This window comes from Macrotis lagotis, chromosome 6, assembly GCF_037893015.1.
Source record: "Macrotis lagotis isolate mMagLag1 chromosome 6, bilby.v1.9.chrom.fasta, whole genome shotgun sequence".
Lineage (NCBI taxonomy): Eukaryota > Metazoa > Chordata > Mammalia > Peramelemorphia > Peramelidae > Macrotis > Macrotis lagotis.
This window is the reverse complement of record NC_133663.1, coordinates 47,474,056-47,485,117: the sequence shown is the minus strand read 5'-3', so window position 1 is coordinate 47,485,117 and position 11,062 is coordinate 47,474,056. Positions and strand designations below refer to the sequence as shown.

The 11,062-nt window shown below is 36.1% G+C and overlaps 1 long non-coding RNA gene across 3 annotated transcripts in view; it reads right to left on the bottom strand.

Moving 5' to 3' along the window:
* Positions 1–1,450: 1,450 nt before the first annotated feature.
* Positions 1,451–11,062, bottom strand: part of LOC141491636 (uncharacterized) — a 68,061-nt gene continuing 58,449 nt past the window's right edge. For all 3 annotated transcript variants that reach the window (XR_012469681.1, XR_012469679.1, XR_012469680.1), the window contains exons 3-4: positions 4,324–4,407; positions 1,451–1,869 (exon numbers count right to left, since the gene is read on the bottom strand). This is a non-coding gene — a long non-coding RNA (uncharacterized LOC141491636). The remainder of the gene's footprint in view (positions 1,870–4,323; positions 4,408–11,062) is intronic.

Below are 11,062 nucleotides of genomic sequence, written 5' to 3'. Positions count from 1 at the left end.
TATTCATCTTTCCATCATTTCAGCAGCAATAGCACCTTCAGCCAAAATTAACAGGGGAAAAATCACATCCTAAGGATTTTATCTTTAAAATAAATCAAAATGTCCGTAAACACTTGCTGGACCCGAGCATTATCCTTTCCCCCTATTCCTATCCCATTGTATGAACAGAGCTACTCTCCAATGTTCTCTTCTGGTTTTGTGTGGGAAAAAAAAATCTGGCAGGAATTGAATGAGGTAAAGTAGGTAGGTGCAAAGGAGAAAAAGCACCTTGGGTTTAAGCCAAAGGTTTCACTGAATAGCTTCTGGCTCTACTTAAGGATGAGATCAACATTAAGAAACACCTAATTGCTAATAATTCCGTTTACCTCGGGAGTAACAGTAATACTCTACAATAACACCAATCCATCAAATAGCAGTTATTAAAAGGCTGCTATGTGTTATGTACTCTTCCTGGTGCAACTACACAAAGATAAAAGTGAAATTTAACTTGACCTCAAGGGGCTTAAACTCTATGGGGAGGACCCCCATGAATGAGCCTAAGTATACACAGCACCAATACAAAATAAATAAAATAGTTTAGGGAGGAAGGGTACTAACATTTGGGAGGAGTGTGGTAAGGCTTCCTATAGAAGATGGTGGACTGGATCTTTGAGGAGGAGGTGAGGAGGGTGAGAACTCCAAAAATGGATGGTATACTTGGCCCAAAGTCAGAAAATTGGGTGGCAATGTAATGAGTCCAGTTTGGCTAGATCAAAGAATGCAAGAAGGGGAGTTATGTATAATAAGACTAGAGAGGTCAGTTTGCAAAATTCTTTAAAAGTTAAAAGAATTTATTTTTGATCCAAAAATCAATAGGGAACTGTTCGGTTTTTATGAAGTTACAGTCAAATATGTGCTTAAGGAAAAATCATCACACAACAAGGTCAGAGTGGAATAGGAAGAGACTTGAGGCAGGAAGACCAATTAGGATATAATTCAAAAAAAAAAAGGAAGGCCATTACAATAGTCTAAGTGAGAGGGATTAGAGGCTGAATTAAATTAGTGGCTATGGGGGGTAGAGAGAAGAGTACTGAAGAAAAAGTACTTATGGAGATAGAATTATGAAGGTGTAACCTTATTCGACTTTTCTTGTATTTTAGGTATCCAGGCTATGATCTCCCCCTCATTTGTCATTGTCAAATGTAAGTTCCCTGAAATCCCCTCCTGTTTTCACTTTCCATTTTTATCAAATATAAGCTCCTAAAGGGGAGAGATTATTTTTGAATTCCCATTAACCAATTCAGTGTTTGATACATAGAAGAGGTTTTACAAACTTTCATTCAATTTCTGAGATTTGGCCACTGATCTGGATGTGTGAACTGAATGGTTGTGACCTTCGACAGAGAAATCCTTGATAGGAAGAGCCAGAGGCAGAGAGGGATCTCAAAATGTTATAAAACCAAGGTTCCTAATTAATATAATCAACCCCTTGAAAGAATTATAATTCCTTACATGAGATGATTTCACAAATTTGGATCTCACCAAGCACCATCCTTTTTATTTTTATTTAATCCCAATAAAACATGAGATGTGTGTAGCATAATGAATATGCAAACACATCTAATATAAGCTGAGTGATAGAAACTACTATTTTTCAAATGCCTTTAGATGATTTTGTGACTAATAAAATACAACTTCTATTTTAAGCATTACAGATTTCAGAGTAGCTTTTTGTCCTCATATATTTTCTTAAACAATGATACCAATAGTACAACTACCATCTTGTGGAGGTCTGTGAAATTTTTTTTCTCATTTATAAAGGGATCTCTGTGGTCAGAAAATTGAGAACTAATGTCAGGCACAATCACAAGGAAGAGAAAATGTCAGCACCTAAAAAAATGGAGATGGAACTTTCATTGACATTTCTTGTATTTTAGCTTATCTAGGCTATGATGTCTTCCCCTTGTCATTATCAGATCTAAGTTCCCTTAAGTCCCCTCCTGTTTTCATTTTACATTTTTGCCAAATGTGAGTTCCTAAAGGGGAGAGATTATCCTTGAATTCCCAATAACCAATTCAGTGTTTGATTCATAGTAGGGGTTTTACAACCTTTTTCTTCAATTTTTATCAAGGAATATTTTGATAGAAATTTTCCTTTTACATTTTTGCCAAATGTGAGTTCCTAAAGGGGAATCTTGAATCCCCAGTAATCATTTCAGTGTTTGATACATAGTAGGGGTTTTATAAACTTTTGTTCATTGTCTATCAATGAGCATTTTGAGATGATGCTCAGATAACTTACATAGGGTCCTTTTGATTTATATAGGGTCCTTTTTCCAATACAATCTCCCAGAGGGCAGAGACATTTCATTTTTGTTCCTAAGACTTCCCGCCTACTCTAGAATCAGACACATAGTAGGGGGTTTAAGAAATGTTTGTTGAATTTAATCGAATAATTCCATCAATGGTCATTTAAAGGTGCAATTTGACTATTAGACAAATAGTCTACACTTTTGAATAAGATTATGCCCCACCCCCACCTTGGATGGACTCAGTTGTTTCTAACTTGTTAAATAGGCTGCCTAAAAAAAATGGAGATGGTAGATCTTATAACACTAAATATTCAGAATATTTAAACCTGAACACCAAGCTCCAATACCAGAGGCAGCTGCTTCCCCGACACAGCTTCTAGGGTGTCTGTAATATCGTTCTGAGTCATCAAGCATCTCTGAAGAGCCTCAACCTCCATTCTTGCCATCTTAAATGGCATTGCTTCAAGGAACCACTAGTAATTTCTTGTCTGCTAAATGAGAACAATCTGAGAACGTGCAGCCTGGAAGACTCAGTCTGGGAGGCAATGCACTATCATATGATGGCTGGGTCTTTAGAGATGGTGGCAAAGTGGCTTTCTATCAATTCCAGGGTTTTATCTCCCCTCCAATGCATATGGACTCACAGCAAGCACCCGGCAATACCGCACTTAAACGGTCATTGACTATCCTGCAGTATACTTCTTAATTAAAACCAGCTTCCCAAAATATGATTACTTAAGTGCCAAAAACCTGGCCTGTTTAATGGCCAATCAGCATCCTACAAGATCATTAAATCAATTTCCAAGCATTTTTTTTCCTAAGGTGACTACAATTGGGCTTTAAATGATCTTCACCCCCCCATCTTCCAGCTTTCACATTATGATGCTTGCTGCCTTTCTCAGCTTTGCAACCTCCATTTCACTTTCATCATCAAAAATTAACCCTATCTGTTAGGATTAGGCATTTTCTTTGCTTTTCTTTTATTTCATTTTTGTACTAGGCTACAAGCAGCATCCGGGAGTGAGGAATAATTTGAGTTAACGACACATCCACCGTTGCTTAGTAACCCGAGCTGATGGATAAAGCCATAAATTGCAAAATTTCATAGAAACATAAAAACTTTTACTGGCACTTAAGCATATTTTTTCCCTGATTGAGGCAGAATTCATGCAACAATTACAAAAGCCCCGACAAAGGCTGGTAATGATTAGGCTTCAAGAGCTGCTGTTAGTGGCTGACAGTTCCCGAGCTGTTTTTGTTTGTTTCGGGAAGGCAAGAATCAAATCCTTTATGGACTATCCACACTGCCAAGGCAGAATAGAGCCTGGTAATTAGCCAGTGTCAGCATAAAGCGCCTGCTAAAGAATTGAGGACTTATGTAATAATTTACAATCCTAATTAATTCCTGTCAAGCCAAAGCAGTTGTTTTAAAAGTAGCAATACATCCTTGAGAGCCCTGCCCCTCCTATTATGTCACACAAAGGTGGCAAACTGGGAATGGGGAGGGGGGGCATCCTGGAGGACATGCTCTGTGCAGCTAGCCCCCAAAAGATAAAAGTAAGAAGGCAGGAAGGTAATTTTCATTTGCTCTAACAAATGCTTTCATGAAGACTTCTTAGCTCTCTCTGCCAACAATACAAAATTCTCTTCTCCCAGAGCCCAGTGGATGCTCTTTTCACTGTTAACTCAATATTAGCAAGTAACCTATAAGCTGAACAGTCTCCACTTTCAAAGAAAAGCAAATGATACATCGTAAATATCTGCAGTTTTGTGTGCAGAATTTTTCTCTTTTTTCTATTCCACTCTTTATAGGAAAATGTCTGGAATTTTCTCATTGGTGGTGCTGGTGATTTTGGTGTCTCTTCAGTTTGGAATTTTAAAGAATGACAAGAATGGTAACTGTTAACATTTTTGGACTGTTAGTCTGTAGATTATTTTTACATACACTATCTAAAATGATCTATCTTGGTGGAATTCTTAGTCCCATTTCACAGATGGAAAAGGTGAGGATTAAAAGGGCAAAGTCACTTACTAGGGTCCTGAGGCCAGAATCTTTCCCAAATAGCACTGATTCCAGGTCTAAGGCACTCCATCCACCATATTCCTCTTAAGAGAGCTATAAGATAAAAAGCAGTGCAGAAGAGTGAAATAGTACTGAAGTCAAAAAAATCTGGGTTCACTCCCTACTACATATTGGTTTTGTGATCCCAGTTAATCACTTCACACCCATTCTCCTCAACTGTGATGTTTGTAAAATGGAATAAATGTTTACTACAAAATATTTTTCTATGACTCAAATAAGAAAATGAATAGAAGGTACTTTGCAAACTTCATAAAACTTTATAAACTCTCATTTCTAGTATTTTGCAACCAACTAGATAATTCTGGATAAATCACATGACTTCTCAATACTCTAGCACTGATACATAATAATTGTCCAAATGCATTGTTAGAGGGAGTTTCCTCACTAGAGAGCCAACCTAAAATAATCAAATCACTGATGCAAGCAAAAAATATAAAAAACAGAGCTTGTGACTGGGCTCAAATCTTATTTTTTATGCTTAATATCTATACAAGTCACTCAACCTCCCTGGGCCTCAGTTTCTTTATCTGTAAAATGAGTTGGACAAGATGACCTCTAAAGTCCTTTCCTTTGCTAAAGCTATGATCTTATGAGCTTGTGTCATCATTCATGATAATAATTAATCTGAAATATATCAGGACCATTGAAACTGAGTTATCCTCAACTGTGGTTTATCCATCATCATAGAAAAATGTCTTAGGCTACCCAGTGGAGATTTGGACTTGTCACATACTGATTCAAACCTCTTTTGATGCACATACACACACAAACACACACACACACACACATCATAATTATCACTATCTCCTTAATTTCTAGCTACTGGACCATATATTCTGATTAACATAAGCTGTGGCTGAATTATGAGGGATTCCTATCACAAAGGAAACCAAAGAACAAATGCTTTCATCCTTTCCCAGCTTTTCCTTCTCAGGTTCTACCTTGAATGAAAAAAATTGTTTATATAACTACATCAAAATGAACTGAATACTTCTTTCAGGTAGAGGAGACTTTGGAGATCATTTTACAGATAAGGAAACTTTACATGGATAGTATAAGAAATCACAAACTTTGAGGGTTTTTAGATTATTTTCTTGTAACAGAACATTCTAGAATCCACTAGAAAATCTGCTCTACCAAGTCTTGACCTATGGATCTAATTATTTTGTTGCTGAATTTCCTGGAATGGGATGAAGTAAGTCATAATTGATTCTCCCTTCTCCCTTCTATATCATTCAGTCAATCTCTTGCTTGGTTTGCTTTCTCAGACTAGTATGGCAGCCTACAGTAACCCTGCAGAGATCTGATGGCTTCAAGACAGGATGAAACTGGACAAAATACAAAATAATAATAATAATAATAATAGTAGTAGTAGTAGTAGTAGTAGTAGTAGTAGTAGTAGTAGTAGTAGTAGACCTGTTTTCAAATGCAGTAAATCCAGGTAAGAAAGTTTATCTCCTAATAAAGTCCCTAGATCCAGGGGAAACTATTAATTGTTTCACTGATATGTAGTTTCGAAATCTAATGGTTAGTGATGTCACATTTAATGATCTGCGTGACCTTGAACAAGTCATTTCACTTTCAAGTTCCTCATTATTAAATGAAGATGCTGGATAACATGAGCTCTGAAAGTGCTCCTCACTTTGATACCCTCCAACCCTAAATCCTTGCAACCAGTAAAGTCCTATGAAGGCAGATTGCAGGATATTTCAGGACAGTGTTACTTGGTTATCTGTTTTCTTATATTCTCCTTGGAATGATGTAAAAAAAGATTATATAAGGAGATAAAATAAACCAATTTTGTGCCCAGTTTTAGAAACCTCGCTCGATCACATACCAGCTGCATGACCCTGGGCAAATCACTTAACTTCTCCGGTGTTTTGGACAGCTCTCCAAGAAGCAGAGACTTGAATTAGCAGAAAAAGAGTACCAGACTCCACCAGTAAATTCCCAGATCCTTTCACTATCCCCACTTGTCTATGTGTTGTATCTTCTTAGTAGAAAATAAGCTGACTGAGGGAAGGGAAGGTTCCCATTTTTGTACCCCTAGCACCTGCTGGTACATAGTCCATATTTAACAAACAGTTGTTGAATTGAACTGAATGCTATCTTACGTAACAATGAAAGTATCTCATTTTTTTCAAGATTGCCAAAGGTTTTGAGCATGACTCTGACTACCACATGCATACATACATAAAAACAATAATTAATTTTGAAAGGATGCTGAAGTTCTAGAAGGAAAGCCTCCTTTATTAAGCTACTCTTTTGAAGAAAACAACAAAACTCAATGGAGACGGCAGTAATTCATAGGAGATTTTCCTAACAATACTGTGTATGTGTGTGTGTGTGTGTGTGTGTGTGTGTGTGTGTGTGTGTAAAAGAATCTGTTTTTTTTAAATGATATTTTATTTTTTGCTCACTGGAATTTTTTTAAGAATAGCTTAAATACATTAAAAAAAATCATCTAACATGTTTAAGAGGGCAAGAGAACTCTCAAAAGTTACATTAAATATGTGCATTCTAGTAATAAATAAGGCTTCATGGAACAGTGAAAGGAAAGCCTGACCTGGATCTCAGCTCTGCTTCTTAGTGTGAACTTGGGCAAATCACTTGATGTCTCTGGCTACAGATCATTCAACTGTTAAAGGAAGAGGTGGGATTAGACAGCCTTTAAGTCCCTCCCTCCCTCCTCTAAATAGATAATTATCTAATTGGGCAAGGATGCCTGTATGTCTACATACATACATATATATGTATATATATATATATATATATGTGTGTGTGTGTGTGTGTGTGTGTGTGTGTGTGTGTATACACATATATTTACATATACTCATCTTTCTATATATGCACACACACACACACACATATATATATATATACACACACACATCAGTAGATGCATATGCATCTCTCTATCAAACTACCCAGATCTCTGTTATATATACACATATACATCAGTATATATACATATATATATATATATATATATATATATATACATCCCTCTGTCCAACTATCTTTCTTTCTATTGATCTATTTATACACACATCAGTATATATGTATAGATAGATGATAGATTAGAGATAGATAGATACAGATACAGAGATAGAAATAGAGACATAGAGACAAAGACAGAGAGAGAGACAGAGACAGAGACAGAGACAGAGACAGAGATAGAGACAGGAATAGCACTAGAGATAGAGATAGAGGTAGATTGAGATAGAGATAGAAATAGAGATAGAGATAGAGACAGAGGCAGAGACAGAGACAGAGATAGAGATAAAGATGATAGAGATAGAGATGATAGAGACAGAGACAGAGAGAGAGAAATGAGATAGAGATAGAGATAGAGATAGAGATGAGAGAGAGAGAGAGAGAGAGAGAGAGAGAGAGAGAGAGAGATAAATACATATCAATATGAAAATGCTGCCTAGGAAATATATTGATTTTGCAATGATGGACAAGCTAACATTTGCTCAAGAAATTATAATAAATTGACTTTTAACAATGATGGGTAGGTTAACATGCATTAATGAAATAATAGTGATATGAGGTTTAACACTTAGTAACATTAGAAAAGTAAGTCACCAGGCTGAACTGATATGTAACTAAGAGTATTACAGATTTTAAGGGGGGGGAATAACTTAGCAGACTTGGATTCTAAAAGAATTTTTACAATCCAATTCTGAAAAGCTCAGCTTGTCTCATCTGACACAGTGCCCAACGAATTCATCTGGGGAACTAGGAAAGGGTCAGCCATTCTGTACTTTCATTTTCAAGATGAAGATCCTTTATCTTTCTATGGCTTTTAAAAGTATTTCCTCCCTATTATTGGTTTTGGGGAAGCTTAATTCCTTGCTTTCCAATTCATATGAATGTGTCAGGGCCATTTCTGTGCATTGTAGAGAATTGGGACATTGGAAACAAGCCAACCTTCTTCAATTTATGCTTTAAATGACTCTTTATAAGAAGTGCATTAGAAGGTTCCTACCTTTTAAGCAAGATGCAGCAGACAGAGTCATTAAATCAGATTGTTCTAGGGTTTATAATGGAAGAAGCATTAACAGGTAACTTCAGAGAACAGGGGGAGAAGAGGAAGTGATCTTTTTCCCCTCCCCCCCTTTTATTTGAAATAGTTGTTTCTTAAAATCTCATGGAAGGCTCTAAAGTGATTTTCAACTTGAAGATACAGAGAGTAAAAAGGCCAAAGTACTCTACATCTATTTTCAGTTATTGAGACATGCCATACTGAGGCCGCCAAAGTCAGCCAGAATGATCTGAGACCTGGGGGATCATAATGGAAATAACTTATAGTAAAATGTATTCCCTATAGGTTTAAATGCAAAATGAGAACCTAACTTTTTATTGCTAGTTAAATGAAATGTGCAGTCTTTTTCCCCTTTTAAGGTCAAGTATGCAGTATTTTGGAAAACAAACCATAAAAACATGATTAGGGAGAGAAAAGGAAGTCATTATTTTCTTCAGTCATAAAGAATGCAGCATCATTCTATCAATCTAATGTATCTTTGTAACAGCCGTGGCAGCATGTGGCAGTGCTTAAATTGCAAATACAGTATTTAAGAAAAAGCTTGGATTAAAAGAGCAACACGATGAGCTGGGGAATATTCAAATGGATTAGATTATCTAGGCGAATCCCATTGCCGTCCCTAATACCTACTTAACATTGCATATTGACATGCTAGCTGCATATATCTATGTTCCTATATATGTAATGTGTGTGACTGTAGATAAACGATTTTATATGTACAAAGACATACATATGGGGGTATATATAGAAAGAGAGGTTGATAGATGATAAGTAGCTAAATATAGATAGATATTTGAGAAATTGATGATAGGTAGATAGACATAGAAGATGGATAAATAGATAGATATAGTGACATGGATAGACAGAGAGGAGAGAGAGAGAGAGAGAGAGAGAGAGAGAGAGAGATGGATGAATAAGTAGAGAGATGAACAGATGGACAGATAGATAGATAAGTAGACAGATGGACAAAGACAAACAAGCAGATAGGTAACTAGATAGATATATAGACAAAGATGGAGATAGATAAGATAAATAAGATAGATGATAGATGGATGATAGATAGATAGATAGATAGATAGATGATCAATGGATGGATGATAGATAGATGATAGAACCAGAGTGATGATTTCTTCTGTATTAAGAATTCCTGGTGTGGAAATTTCTTCCACTTCTGTCAATCAACAAGTCATCTTAAACCTGAACTCTTAGAGGGACTCTGGGAGTTAAAGCAAGTAGCCCTTGGGTAAAAAGCTTGAATGTTACAACCTGACCTAATGGATAGGTAAATGCATGTGAAAGCAGGAAGCTCTGGGTTCAAATCTTATTTTCAATCTTTCGTAACTGTGTCACCCAGGGCAGGTGTCTTAACCATTTCCAGCCATAGTTTCCAGGGTTATAAAAAGGGCATTTTAATAATTTCTACATCAAAGGGTTTTTCATGAAATGGTCACAACCTTAAAGTGTTTTGTAACCCTCAAAAGTCTATAGGAGTGGTTAATATAAGAAACATATTGATTATAATATATAAAATAATATAATATTGTCAGAAGTAATATAAACCTTAGTCTTCCTGACTGCAAGGCTAGCCAGCCCACTAGTTCCTATGCCAGGCATACATAGAGATATGCATGCACACATAAACATATACACATTCATACATACACACATCACAATAGATTTAGCTTATAGGTAATATGTAACATCTGTTGCCTATTTGGGGATGTGCTTAGCAGCGAATTAATCAACAAGCAGGTTTTTGTTGTTGTTTTGAAGTCATTTCACTCATATCCAAAACACTTTGATCTTCTTCGGGGATTTCTTGACAAAAATACAGGTTCATCATTCCTTTCTCTAACTCATTTTACAGATAAGGAAACAGGCCAACTAGAAGAATTGACTTGCCCAAGGTCACACAACTATTAAATGAGGTCCAATTTGAACTCAGGTCCTTCTGACTCCAGGACTAGTTCACTCCCCACTATGCACCACCTATCTACAAGTAAGCATTTATTACGGGCTTGCTATGTTCCAATCATATCAGCCTCTGCTCTCCAGGAGCCTGGAACCTAATAAATGGAATTTAAACACTAGTTATTATTATTATGATTATTACTGTTAATAAATTCCCCTGGATCTATCAAAAGACTGTCTGGAAACTTCAGGAATTTTACAAGCTGTATGACCATTAAAAAGTAATCAAACTTCTCTTATCCTTAATTTCCTCAACTATAAAATTTGCATCTGCTGCATAGGATTGCAGTGAAGATCAAATTTTATGATAGATAGGAGGTACCTGGCAAACTTTATAAGTCTCTTGAATTCTAAATATTATAATTTATCTTATTTTAAAGTTAATTTATCTACCTCCTCTTTTCTACTGCATAAAGCATGAGTGTACAACAAGACATGTCCCAGGATTTAATTATAGCTACAAAACTGAGACCTCTTAAAAGAACATGCCTTGGTGTTGTTTTTAATGAAGTTTTCTCATTTCATTCAATGAGTGGGAATTTGAAAAAATAGGATAATCCTGCTTTGAAATGAATGTCCTGGGAATGGTTCATGTTTAATTCAAATGGAAGTCAAATGATCAAAACAGAAATTCAAGTCCTCCATTTTTGTGTCCCTTTCTCTATG